Below are 13,981 nucleotides of genomic sequence, written 5' to 3'. Positions count from 1 at the left end.
ACTGCTGGGAGAGGAGGAGGTCTGGTGGCAAAAGGGCCGGTTGGCTGCAACGGCACAGTACTCGACTGCCCCAAGTAAGGTGGAAGCAGGGGGCTGTTGTAAAACTGAGAAACGACAGATCGTGATACCAGAAGGGAGATCTTTCTTTCCCCCAATTTCTTTGATAACTGAAAGGCCAGCTCTGGCAGGATTGGGGAAGACTGAGACTAGAAGTTGTCAGAATTAGGGTTAAGAGGAATACGTGAAACAAAGGAGAGCAATTGCACTGAAGAAGATAATTGAACACTCTGAGGCTGATAAAGATGGGGATTGTGGCTTAATCTTTTGTTTTCTTTCAGTGGTGGAAGGGGAAGAAAACTCTGGCCTTGCCTTACCAACATCTGAGTCAGTCATAAATAAGCTGATTGTAGCATTGAATCTGTCATCTGAAACCCTGGGGTTACTCACCTGATCAAGGGGAAAGTGTCACCCTCTGGGTACCAAGGTACCAATCCAGATTTATATTGCCTGGATGTTCCCAGGGTGAAAAGTAATAGTGTATTATGAATTAATTGTTGGAGAATGTATTAATGTAAAGCCAGAATTGCAGGAGTAACTTAGAACAGAAGGAGTGAGAAAGTTTACAGAAACAAGAAGCGTAATTATACTAAATTCACTGTAAATGTGGTACTGAGTTAGCACCTGAGCACAAAACAAGAAACTAGCAACAAGAAGAGAATATAAAGCTTTTCTACTTTTATAAAAATAAAGGTGTAGTGTCATTTTTGGGTGGATGAACATTGAGTTACTGAGTGGGTGAGACGCAAACTTAACGCATGTGCCTTTGAAGTAAGCCTTTCCATTTAGTGCCAAGCTACCCTATGTGACTTGGAGATCCCAGGTCCAACACCTGCCTATTAGCAAAGCATTGCATTTGCTTACCTTGTGCTATATAGCGTTCATGTCGTCGCTCTATTACTTGCACAACCAAAGGGGTGATGTTGTGAGTTCCCTTTAGAGCCCACTTAGTTCTCCCTTATTTTAGCTTAACTGCAAGCTGTAGGCTGCTTTGTTTTGCACAGGACGCAACCAGTACGTTTATTTTTGTGCCACAATATTATTTTAGCAAAACACTGCACTTGTTTTTTTATTGGTTCTTCTCTCTGGACTATGTCTGAACATCTCATACATGGTCCAACAACACTGTGCCTTGTGCTCAGTTAACAAAGTATCTTGGCATTTAGACACAACATACATTCACATTTGCTGTTTTCAAAAAGACACCTTGTTTCATATACATTGGTACGTGCTATTTGAAAACAGAGAGGGGAATTCTTCCAGCGGAAGGGGCCTGAGACGAACGCACCAGCCTTGCGCAACCTGGGATGCAGATTACCTAACAATAATAGGTATGGGGTTCAGTTCTAATCCCAGAGATCTATGATATATCACTATACCGCCATAGTGTGGACAGGCTAAGGCAGATATATCTTTAAGCATGGTAGGGCTTCTCATTATATAAAGTTTACTTGTGATGCTACTCACTCTGCAGGCATGCATATGTTTTCTAGTTGCAGCGCAGTTGTTTTATAATAGAGCACTATAGTTTCAATAAATATTGCAAACTGTTCTTGTGTCTTTGTTTTGTTTATTATGGACATACATGATTGAGAAAAGGAAAGGTGACGATCTGTTTCCACCGTTCCCTGAGTCGACTAGTGTGTTGTGTTCTAGAGTGCTAACTTATCTGTCACTTTGGAAAGGCTACGAGGGCAGGTAAGGCACTATGAGCTAGTTAGGATTGAGTTACATTGGTACTGATGTGGTATGGTGACTCATTCGCTACATACTGACGTTATGTGATCCCAAGCATAGTTCTGTATACACAAAATCCCTGCAACAGGTCCAAGATGGCAGATGAGTAGGTTGCTTGATTGTGAGCTCCGACCCGCTGCTGTAATTGATCTGGTCCCATCCCCACGCATGGAAGATGATTGAAGCAAAGGACATGCCACACAACCTCCAGCAGAGGGGATCGACTGACCTGGCTTCCTGGGTACCTGGCGATGCTGGTGAAGTGAGCTCCGGAGCTGAGACGACTGACTAGCACTGGGCCATGCTTTCAGCGGAGATAGCGGCGTGGACAGCGATGTACCCGAGGTTGGCCCAAGAGTTTCAGTGAGCCCAGAGACCACTTCCTCGAGGGAGACTGGAGCAATAGTGGAGAGAGAGATGAGGCACTGCTCAGAGCGGACGGCCCTAGAAACTGGGCTCCGATGTCAGAAGTAATCGATCTGCACTGGGCTGCACTATTGATGGAGTCTGAGAAGTGGAAAAGGCTGTCCCCGATTTTCCAGTGCACCCAGGGACCCCCTCATTGGGCTCCGAGGAGGCTCTAAAGAATAGCAGCAGGAGAAGAGAGGCGCTGACAGGGGCATGCAGTCCTGGGGTGTGGACCCCGAAGTTGGAGGCGCCATTTTGTGCTGTGCCATGCTCCGCTGTGAATCGGAGTCTGGCCCTGCCCGAGCGAGGCCCTTCAGTAAACCTCAACTGTGGGAGGTCTGGTTGAGCCTTGGACAGTAGTGAGTATCGGTGCAGGCGGGAACACATAGCCCGAGCGCTTGGTGGGGGTGATCCAGTGTGCGGGCACCCAGCGGGCAACATACATGCCGCCGCCCACAGTCTCCTTCCATTGAAGACTCCAGGTGCGGCTGTGCCAGGCACTTGTGGGAGACCAGGGCATTGAGAGAAAGAACCTATGACACATGCATGCTGCAGTACTCAACAAGCTGCGACTGGTGACACTGGAGGAGTTGCGAACAGCGAGGAACAGCTGCTGGCCGTCCGTCACCTCAGAAGTCATCAGAGCTGACCTGGGGCTGGGCCCTGCATGTAATTAGAACCAGTGGGGCACAACAAGCATGCTACAAGTGCACTTGTGGACAACAGTAGGACCCTGGTGTTGAGTGGTTGGGCAACCCAATGGCTGCGCCCCTTGAGGAAGACTCTGAAACCCGGGATGCTCATAGAACCAGGCCAATAGACCGGAGGCACGATTCCATAGATCTTTGGAGGAGACTGATTCTGTGAAAGAGACTTGTCTGCGACCTATTCGTTCCCGAAGAAGAGGTGCCCGGGAGGCTGCATATCACTGGAGAGCATCTGGAACCCATAGCTTGCACCCGGTCACTGGTGAGTGGTTCTGTGTTACTTAGTCCTAGGAGGACTACACAAAAGTTTGCTGACCCAAATCGGACTCGTGGTGTGAGGCCTGCCATCACCCTGGGCGAGCGGGCACGTCAGACTACCAACATGGACAAAGTGAAGACCGGTAAAGGTGGCAACAGACAACACTGGGCTCTGCAGAGAACCATGGACAGTCACCCCCACAAACTGCAGTGGAGCGTCTCCTCCAAGATCACATGGAGAAATTGGCAGAACTACTGACGACCGTCAATAGCCTTAAAGTCTCTCTGGAGCCCAAACTGGATGCTGTGGTGATCGATGTGGGGTTCCTTTGAAAAGATCACACGAAACTGAAAGACAAAGTGCAAGATGTAGAATCAGACCTAGCGACTATGTGACCTATGGTGGTGGAGCATTCTTTAGGGACCTACAGTGACTACTAGCCGCCTTGAATTTTTTGGTCCAAAAGACACAGGGTAGCGATAGCCATCTTATATGCTGCATTGGAGGAAGGGGGCCTAGGAGCACATAATTATGTGTTGGATTACCCGCAGCCCAGCATCAGTGGTCCTTTCGTTGTCTTAGAGATGCTACGAATCCCGAAAGGCACATGTTAGGCTTTGACTTTAGGGGTAAATAGCTGCTGGTGTGGTTATTGTAATTCCCTCCTTATTGTAATATTCCAAATGTACTGCTGAGGCTTGGTAAAGGCTTAGTTTGCTCTGTCCTAACGTTTTTATTATTACTTGCTTTTAAATTTGGTGTGTTACTTTTATTGTTCTGGGGAATTGGTGGGAAAAGCTTCTACTTGTAATGTGATTTACTCTTGCTGAATTCCTTTAAAATCAATATTTTGGGAGTACTGGTGGGGAATGATTTTTACATGAATTAACTACTGCTGAATTCATTTTAAACGTTTGGAGTGTGTTATATTCCCTCTTTTTTTTTGCACTCTGCACTTTCGTGAGGCCAGTCTCGTTCAGCGCCCATTTTGGACGTGTCTCACACCTTTCGCGGGCAGCGCTCTAGTCGCTGCACGTCCCATCAGCCAAACCCCACTTAAGGGCCAGAAACGCTGTTTGTGTTGGGTCGTCTAGCAGTAAGATTCTCCATCTAACTAGAGAGTACCTAAAAAATTGCAGACCTCCACTATGCCTTTCACATTGCAGCTACTCGCCGCTTTCAAATTCGGTCTTCGTTTGTCCTGACTGCGGCTTTACGCCTTTGTGAGCCTTTCTCTAGCACTGTGTCTAAAAAATCACCTAGGCCTCCGCTTATTAGAGCTGCCCTTATTAATGCCAGATCAGTAAGGAAGCACTATGTGGACACTGCTGTCTGGTCTCTGACCACCCATTAGATCTTCTCTTTATCACCGAGACCTGGTTAGATGCATCATCTAACCCCATTGTTACGCTGGTTACTCCTGCTGGCTATAAATTTCATCGGGCTGATCGCCTAGTTGATAAGGGAGGTGGCCTTGCCATCTTGTATCGAGCTAATTGGGCTCTTCATAGCGAAACTTCCAGTCTCTGGGGTGAGTGCGAATCCTTGGATTTCAGCGTGCAGCTGTCAGCCCATTTCACACTAGGTGGGTCTCTCATCTATCGTCCCCCAGGTCCGCCTGGTGCTTTTCTTAAATCATGTGGGGACGCTCTGGTCGTACGAGCATTGCGCTTTTCACATTATTTGATTCTTGGGGAGGTTAATCTTCATCTGGACAAACATGAGGTGCGTGACCCTGCTGCTTTCCTCGACTCGCTCCAATCGATACAACTTTGTCAACGGGTCACGCATCCGACCCAGCAAGGGGGCCATACATTGGACCCCATCTGCCCACAAACCCACTGCCCTGGCATACATCAGTCACCCCTCTAGCTGGGTGCTCTATGCCAGTGGTGTGGGAACAGGTGCATGAGCCCTGTGCCCCTACAGTACCCAGGGCCATTCCTGGGCACTGTAAGTGCAGTGATGCCATTAGGAGTATATGGTGCTGGGAGGTTGTCATTACGAACTCCACAGTACCATAATGGCTACACTGAAGACTGACAAGTTTGATATCAAACTTCTCAGCACAATAAACCCACACTAATGCCAGTGTGGGATTTAATGTAAAATGCACCACAGAGGGCATCTTAGAGATTCCCCCTACAACCTAACCTACAATCCACGTCTGGACTGAGTGGCTGCCGAGGCTGCCACACAGCAGACATGTTGCTGGACCCCTGGGTGGAGAGCCCCCCGCTCTCCTGGGCCTGCAACAATACACATCCAGGGCGAGGTGCTAGGTCTCCTCCCCCAGGATGGGTAGAGGGAAGCTTCAAAGGCCTGCCGCCTTTGTGAGCTTCTTCAGGCCACTTGCTGTACTCAGCAACTGGCCCCCACCAGTTCTAACCCCCACTCTGGCGGGAAGACTGGCGGGAAACCCTACATCAGGAAGGGGGGTGTGCCAGCCTGTGCCAACCCCACCCCTCAGGTGGGAGAGGCGAGGTGAAGCACGACCCCGGTCTCCGGCCATCTTGAAGATGGGGAGCCCTGCCCAATCACAGCTAGGCTCCTGCCCCCCTCCCACAGGAGACGAGCAGGCTAGGGGGTGTACCCACCCCAGGACAGGGACCTATTGGTCCCTGCCCTTGCCCTACCTGTAACGCCCTTAAAATTTGTATTTAGGGGCACCCTGAACCTTCTTTCCTCAGATCCCGATAAGAAAACAAGAAAAGAAAATCAAGAAGAAGAAGACCCGCCGTGCAGCTGCTAACAACAGGACAACAACAACTGACTTGGCCCCAGCCCTACCGGCCTGTTGATCCTAGAACCTGCTCCTGCTGAATCCCAAGCGACTCCTGCGGACAGCAACCTTGGAATACCTGGAGGACCTGCCTGCCTTGATCCTCTAAACAGACTGGGACTCCCCTGAGCAGAAGCTCTGCTCCAACAGCAATACCCCTGGTGCCAGCCAGAAACCGCGAATCCAGCCCACTCTGTACCTGCCGAGCCCGGCCTGTGCCCGAGTGATCCAAGACCACGAGGACGTCCCCCCGGTGACTGGGACCCGAAGTCCAGTGCCCAAAGACCCTCCTCGACGACCCAGACGACGCCTGCAGCCTCAGAACCAGGGACCCCTCCAACCGCGAACAGCTGAGGGTAAGATTTCCCGACACCAAAAGACACCCCTGCACCCGGCGCCCTGCAGCTCCCTGTGCCTTCCTTTGGGGTACCTACCTCTTCTCCAAGATCCCAACTTACCTCTCGAAGTGGTGGTCGCACCTGAAGATTCTCCGTCCCAGAGTCTGCAGCCTTTGTTCCCTTTTTAACTTTCACATTGGATAACACTGAGCGCCCGACGGCTCAAAAGCACCCTGCACCCAGGCACCCGAGTGCCGCTGGAAGTGCAACTACTACCCTACTCTACTTCCCCACTTGCCCTGAGTGAGTGACCAGGAGCTCAGCTCCCACAGCTGTGTGGCCTGCTTGCTTGCAGCCACCAACCGAAGGCCCCCTACCCTCCATTGGATTGCATTGGGCCTACTACCTCTGCACCCAGCTGCCCCTGTGCTGCTGAGGGTGTAACTACTGTACCTTTCCTGCCCTGGGAGACACCTGAATCTATGCCCAGAACCTTAACTTCACCAGTCGAGTACTCACCTGGAAACCGATAACTCACTTCCCTTCCATGGGATAACATTGACTGGTTTGACTCGGAAAATATTCTAAGTGTGAAGTTTTGAAACTCTAAAATATTCATCTAAAATCAGCTGAGTAACGAATTATGAATTACTCACCTGGAATCAGGAGAGAAGCCAATACTGTACCTTTCAGCCCAGTACTGAACCGCAAAAGTAATTATAACCGTATTTACCCATAACCTGAATTTTCTTCCATAGGAAACCATTGACTGTTTTTCTGTGAAATTTCTTCTGTGTCTACTTTTGCAAATTACAAATATTCCTTAAAAAACTACTAAAATGTAATTACTTACCTGTCTTAGGTAGAGACCCCAGTACTGAACCTAGGAGTCCAGTTCTGGATTACAAAAGTAACGAGAACCTACTTTACCTGTGACTTGAATTTCCTTCCATAGGATTACATTGCTAGTTTTTCACTGAAAAGTTTCAAAGTGTCAACTGTTGAAATACCTTTATATTCTTTAAAAATCACTGCCATGACCAAAACGTTTTCACCAACCTGTTTTCACCTTAGACCCCAGGACTGAATCTAGGATCCAGTCATGGAGTCACCAAAGTAATCTATAAAGTAATCAGCTGCATTTATGTAAAAAAAAACATTGAGCTCAATGTTAAATTGTGTTTAGAATTGTGTTGCCTATTGCAACTACTGTACCTATTGTGCTTACAAAGTTTATTGCCTTTCTGCAAAATAACTACCTGAGATCACTCATATTGAGAAAAGCATACTTTGATACCTGTTGGTTCTAAAAATGAAACAACTATATCTTTTGATATAAAAACAATTGGCCTGGAGTTCAATTCTTGAGTGTGTGAAACCTTTTGCTGAATGAGTGTGTACAACAAATGCTTTACACTGACCTCTGGTACTGCCTTACTGCTCGACCCAGCTACCACTTTAGAGAGTAAGGTCAGACCTGACTTTAACCTCTGTTATACCTCTGGGGATTGTGGACTCTATACACACTGTACCTTACTTTGGTCCAGTATATATAGAGCCACTTTCTCACACAGGTCGATAAACCTTTGCCTGTCTCTTGGACGGACCACTTCCCGATCTTCTTTTCTTGGGAAGCCACGCGGCCAGTTTAGCCGGCTGGCTGTCATCGTCCGCCGTCCTTTAGCAAAATCGACCCTCTCCAGTTTATTAGCTCTTTGGCTGCCTCCGGCCACCCCCCCCCAAGACAGTCTGGAGGGGTATGTGACCAGGTTTAAGATTTGGCTCTTTGATTCGTTGTCTGCTCTTGCGGCTCCCTGCCAGCCTAAGTTGGCAAGAGATTCACCTTCCAAACCATGGTTTTCCCATGAGTTAAAAGCCCTTAAACACGAATGCAAAGTATTGGAGAGGGTGTGACGCTCCAGTGGCTATGGTCCTTCGCCTAAACTCGGACTTAGGGCTAAACGAAAAAGCTACTACGCTGACATTGTGGTTGCTAAAAGCCGCTACTGCACTTCACACATTGTCCAGGCTAATAATAATTCAAAGGAAATCTTTGCCATTGTACAAAGTTTTATGTCACCTAGCGCTCAGGTGCGTGCGACGCACTTAGGGCTAAACAAAAAAGCTACTACGCTGCCATTGTGGTTGCTAAAAGCCGCTACTGCACTTCATACATTGTCCAGGCTAATATTAATTCAAAGGAAATCTTTGCCATTGTACAAAGTTTTATGTCACCTAGCGCTCAGGTGCTCGCGACGCCAGTTTCAGAATCCTGCTGCAATACTCTTTCTAAGTTTTTTGTGGACAAAATATGCAGCATTCAAGCTACTTTCTCCACCCCTGCTATGGGGCTTGTAGCTTCCTTGTCTGGCCGTTTGGCTGTTGGTACGGCCCATACGTTGTCAACCTTTGCGCACATAGATCTATCTGACACTCTCAAAATTCTTAAAGCCTTGAAGTCGGGCTCTCCCAATGACCCGTGTGCCACCAGACTCCTGGCCACTGCAGCTGACATTATAAATCCCAAAGTCAACCAAATCCTCAACATGACCCTTCGGGAGGCCACGGTCCCAATATCTTGGAAGCAGACACTGATTCTCCCTCTTCTTAAAAAGCCGTCTCTTGACCCATCGATACCCGTGAAGTACCATCCAATCTCGCTCCTTCCAAGTTTAGCTAAGGTTTGCGAGAAAGTAGTTACCAACCAGCTCACCAACTTTGTTGAGGTATCAGGCCTGTTACACCCGGCACAATCTGGCTTCTGAGCGGCTCACAGCACAGAATCAGCATTGGTAAAGGTGGCAGAGGCAATTCGGGAATGTTTGGATGCCGGCGGGAGGGCAGCTTTGGTTATGCTAGACCTCTCAGCAGCATTCGACACAGTGCCCCATTCCCTTCTCCTTGACCGCCTCTCCGAGATTGGCATTGCCGGTTCTGTCTGGGGCTGGATCAGGTCCTTTCTTGAAGCTTGAACGCAGCAGGTCTGGCTTCCTCCGTGTGCCTCTGTGCCTCAGCAGGTGGCTACTGGTGTCCCGCCTGGGTCATCCCTTAGTCCCTTCCTATTTAACATCTACATTACGCCGTGGGTTTATCTAGCGGAGTCATTAGGGGCTAAGGTGATGGCCTACGCTGATGACACCCAGCTCCTGTTCTCTTGGGGAAGAGATGATGAATCAGTCCTGTCCGCGCAACACTGTCTAGCCTCCGTCTTCCATTGGTTGGCCCAGGCTCAGCTGAAGTGCAACTAAGGGAAGTCGTAGGTTCTCCTGTAAGGGACCTTTCCTGTCGACTTCAGAGAGAAGCTGTGGCCCCCTGTCTTCCCCCTGTCTAGTGCAGGGAATAATGCTGCAAAAAATCTAGGGGTCTGGTTCTCTGAGAACCTGAACTTTTCCACATAAGTCAAGAAGCACGTTGGGACCTGTTTCGGCACCTTGAAAGTGCTGAGAAAGTTTCTTCCCTTTCTTCTAGGGCCTGCTAAAGAAACTGTGGTCTGTGCCTTGATTTTATCTCGCCTGGATTACACTAATGCACTCTATGTGGGCATTCCTGGCTACCTCCTAAAGAAACTGCAGGTAGTCCAAAGCTCTGCTGCCAGACTCCTGTTAGGCTTGTCAAACAGGTGCAGTGTGCCTTTTCATTTGCGCTCCCTGCACTGGCTCCCAGTAGAGTCCTGAATCCAATTCAAAATGCTGGCCATTGCCAATAGGGCTCTCTATGGCAGGGGCCCCACCTACCTTCAGAAGAGATTTGCCTTTTATAATCCAGTGAGACAATTGCGTTCCTCTTCTTAACCTTTTATGCAGACTCCTAGATTCAATCGCCAAAGGCTGGGCGGCTGTTCACTTGTCAGGAAAGCTAGCCTGGCTTGGAATGCTCTGCCCTTGGCGCTGCGGAGCATTCAGGATCACGTGATCTTCAAGAAAAAGCTAAAAACGTTCCTCTTTTAGTTGTCTTCCTGCTACATTTTTCCTTTACCTCTGCACGAGCCGGGACACTCTGCCGAGTAGCTGAGCTTGATACAAATATATATAACATAACATAACATAACAGGGTGGCAGTCTGGTGCTGGAGAAAGTACTTTCATGGGGGCAAGGCGGAGATGCCTTATGCTCCGAGTGTACTGTTATGGGCCCCACCACTCTGTAGACATCTGACATTGACTGACCTGACTGGACCTTGAACTGAAGCTGGATACAGGATGTGGGGTGATGTGGTGTCGGAGAGGTTGCTGCCAGTAATCTTGATCCATGGCAGTTCCTACTGTATTCAGCTTTGCAGGAATTGGCAAGCAAGATGTGGGGGTCAGAAGGCGACTTACCTTCTAGGGTGGGTCCCCTTGAAATCATGGTAGCTCCAGCTGACGCGGGTGGGTGATATCTGAGATTTATGGCGCTCTTTAAACAGGAATTCAAGCTCTTAATAAGTAGTGGGAGGAACTGTTGGAGATGGAACTCCCAGAGCCGGCATGGAAGAGATGCCTGGGATCCATCAGGAATGTCACTAGCTTACCCAGTTCAACTTCATACATCATAAGTACCTTTACCAGGATAGGATTGGGAGGATGTTCGAGGGGATCAGGATGGTTTGTCCCAGATGCCAGATGGTTAATGCAGATTTCCTTCACATTATATAGACAAGCCCGGTGATTGATCGTCAATTACTGCCAGGAAGTGACTCAATATATTTCACAAGTTACGGCCTCTATTCAACCTGAGGAACCGCCTGTGGTCTCCTTAATACTGGAATAGTAACTAAGCGAACAAAGCAGCTGGCTGGTTTCCAGAGCCTAGCCTTGGTACTCGCAAAGCGTCTGTATTGCTATGAACAGGAAGGCAGCGAATGCCCCCATTGACCAGATGTGGCAGAGAGATGTAGTGCTTTTGGCAATGGCAGAACTGCCAGTGCTAGCTGATGCCCGGGATTGGAGATGTCACCTCATGGAGCAATGGGGATAGTATTTGGATCGCCTGAATGGCATTCTACTGCCTGAGACCCAAGACGGTTATGGGTGACAGCGGAGTAGGAGGACGGTTGTTTAAGTGGGTGGACACCCTTCACTTCCACTCGAGATCCTGTTTAGAGGACACGTGGAGGGTAGTCTGACTATGCCAGTCGGCCAGTTGGCGGAGAGCGCACTATATGTATACAGGAGGTGTGGCTAACGGAGCATCACTCACTGTTCCACATCTGCGTAAGAGCTGCATATTTACATTATCACCTAGCTGGTGTGGGTGGGGGGCACAGCAACAGGAGCTAAATGGGTTATGTTAGTTGACTGTTTATAAATGCTTCTGTGATTTCACCACTTGTGGTTGAGAGGCACTCAGATTTTTGCCCATATTCATCCATGCCAATGTCTGGCTTTTATATGGTGTGAGTGTGGGCCATCTGTGCCTACATGCTACAGATGCTGTAAGGTAAAGTAACAGTTTTTGTAAGTGTCATTTGTTTTGTGTTAGTTGGTTATCTCTCAAGATGAGTCACAACTAAGGTGGAAGAGATAATATCTACTAAATATTTGATTGATTTCCTGCGGAAAATAGTTTTGAAGGAAAGAAAGCCTGAAATCATTGTTAATGACAAAGGGGTACAATTTACAATTTGAGAGAAATGGGTGGGTTCCTGCATCAAATGTTCATCGGATGCTTCAGGGCTGCATTATATTGTCCTTGAGAAAACAGTGGTAGCGAAGATGAGTTGGTTAGTCAAGGCCTGTTTACAGTTGGCAAATGCTAATCGGATTTCAGGTAATAAGGCCTTACAGGTTGTGCTGTGGTCATATTGCACCACTCCCCATGCTGTAATCCTGTTTCTCATCTTCAGTTTCACCCAAAGGGAGAGACCAATGGACTAAATTGTCACCAGCATGGTTGTGTTGTAGTAGAATGGAGGAAGTAGAAAGGAAGAAAGTGATGGATAAGGTAGAATAACGTCAATTTCTACTGATCTGAGAATTGTGGAGAAGAAAATAATAGGCAAGATAGCTATGAGGAGTCTGCAGAAGATATGCACTGCACACGACTGGACTAATAATTATGTTTAAAGTAGGTGTAAATAGTTTGATTAGAAATTGTGATTCCACTTCTGCCTCAAGCTTTGTTTCTCTATTATACACCTATGAACATGAATGTATTTTGGTCAATATTCTTTTTATTGTAATCTTTTTATTTGTTATTTAGTTCATTCATTGTATATAGTTTTTAAAGTCCGTGGATGTGTTGTTTCATGTTGTTGCATTGAATTGTATTGGATTTGGAACCTCTATTCTGTGTGGAAATATTATATGTTCCTGATTTAGCAGTTTACCCTGAGGAGTCCACAGAGTTTGTCTTGGAAGGTACTTCAGCATGAATAAATCTTGATCATTTCAGAACCCTAATACAACATAAAATTACATCTGTTTTACTTTGACTAGTAGGGATGTTTTTCGCCTAGGGATTTTGAGTGACATTGTAATGAAAAACTCAAGCTTAGCTGTCCTTCCCTATTTCATGTAACACAGACCTCTCTGCGAAGAATTGTGTTATGCAGTTTCTACAAACGAGCTCAACCCTTTCTTTGTCTTCTCTATGTGGATCCAGGGATGGATCGGGAGCAGTGTACTCATCTCAATTTCAAGGAATCAAGCATTGAAATATCAAGTAACAGAACACTAAAATTTCAACCATAAAGGTTTTATATTACAGATTTTAGGCCTACAGAAGTTATTTCAATTCAGTAAATCAGCGGAATACAAGCTAAATTAAGTACAGAACCAATCAAGAATTCATTGAAGTTCAGATCTGCAAAATGCAGAGCATAAAAGAGAGAAATTCGGCAAAGATTTGCCTTCTCAGGTAAGGGAAAAGGGTTCTCTTGCACCAAGAAATCCTCTTTCATAACATTCTTTTATTGGGCTCTGTACAAAGGATTTCGTGTAGCCAATATAGTAGTATATGTTTCCCAAGCTCTCAAGCAATTAGATTAAGGCAAAAGAGACGCATTACATCTAAATACATTCAATAGATTTCTCATAATTCTACTACATGGAGTTTCTCACAAGAAGATGTCTGCACATAGAACAGAAATGGATACATAGTTTGTGTTTTTTCTGGGACAGCTAGGATTGTCCTTGAATAAGTACACTTTGCTCAGAGCAAGCTGTGAAAATCGTTGTCTGTCTCAACAAGGTACACATTGGATGTTTATTCTAGTGGGACGTGAAAATACAATCTTATTCATGCAATACAATGAAATGTCGCCGAAAAAGATGGCTTCTGTGGCCTCGTTTGTCTAAAGTTAACAAAAGTATGAGATTGTATAACAAAAAAACAAGAATTTGGGCGTAGATGTATTGCTGTATTGCATCATATTACATTTAGAACCTCTAGTCTATGTGAAACTCCTGTACATTCCTTATTTAGCAGTTTCCTCTTAGGAGTCCGCAGACTTTGGCTTGGATGGCGCTGTCACAAGAATATATATTTTACCTGATCCACACTAGGCCATTTCAGAACCAAATACAACATAAAATTACAGCTGGGTAACTTTGACTAATGGAGATGTTTTCCACCTAAGAATTGCGAGTGACATTGACGAAACCTCAAGCTTTGCTCTCCTTGTCTATTTCGTGTCTCCGAACTCTGCGAAGAACTTAAACGTTATTCAGTTTCCAATCTATAATTGTTTGTGATAAAGATGTGGTCCTAGATGT

Source organism: Lissotriton helveticus, chromosome 8 (assembly GCF_964261635.1).
Source record: "Lissotriton helveticus chromosome 8, aLisHel1.1, whole genome shotgun sequence".
Classification (NCBI taxonomy): Eukaryota; Metazoa; Chordata; class Amphibia; order Caudata; family Salamandridae; genus Lissotriton; species Lissotriton helveticus.
Note: the sequence above shows the minus strand (reverse complement) of the source record.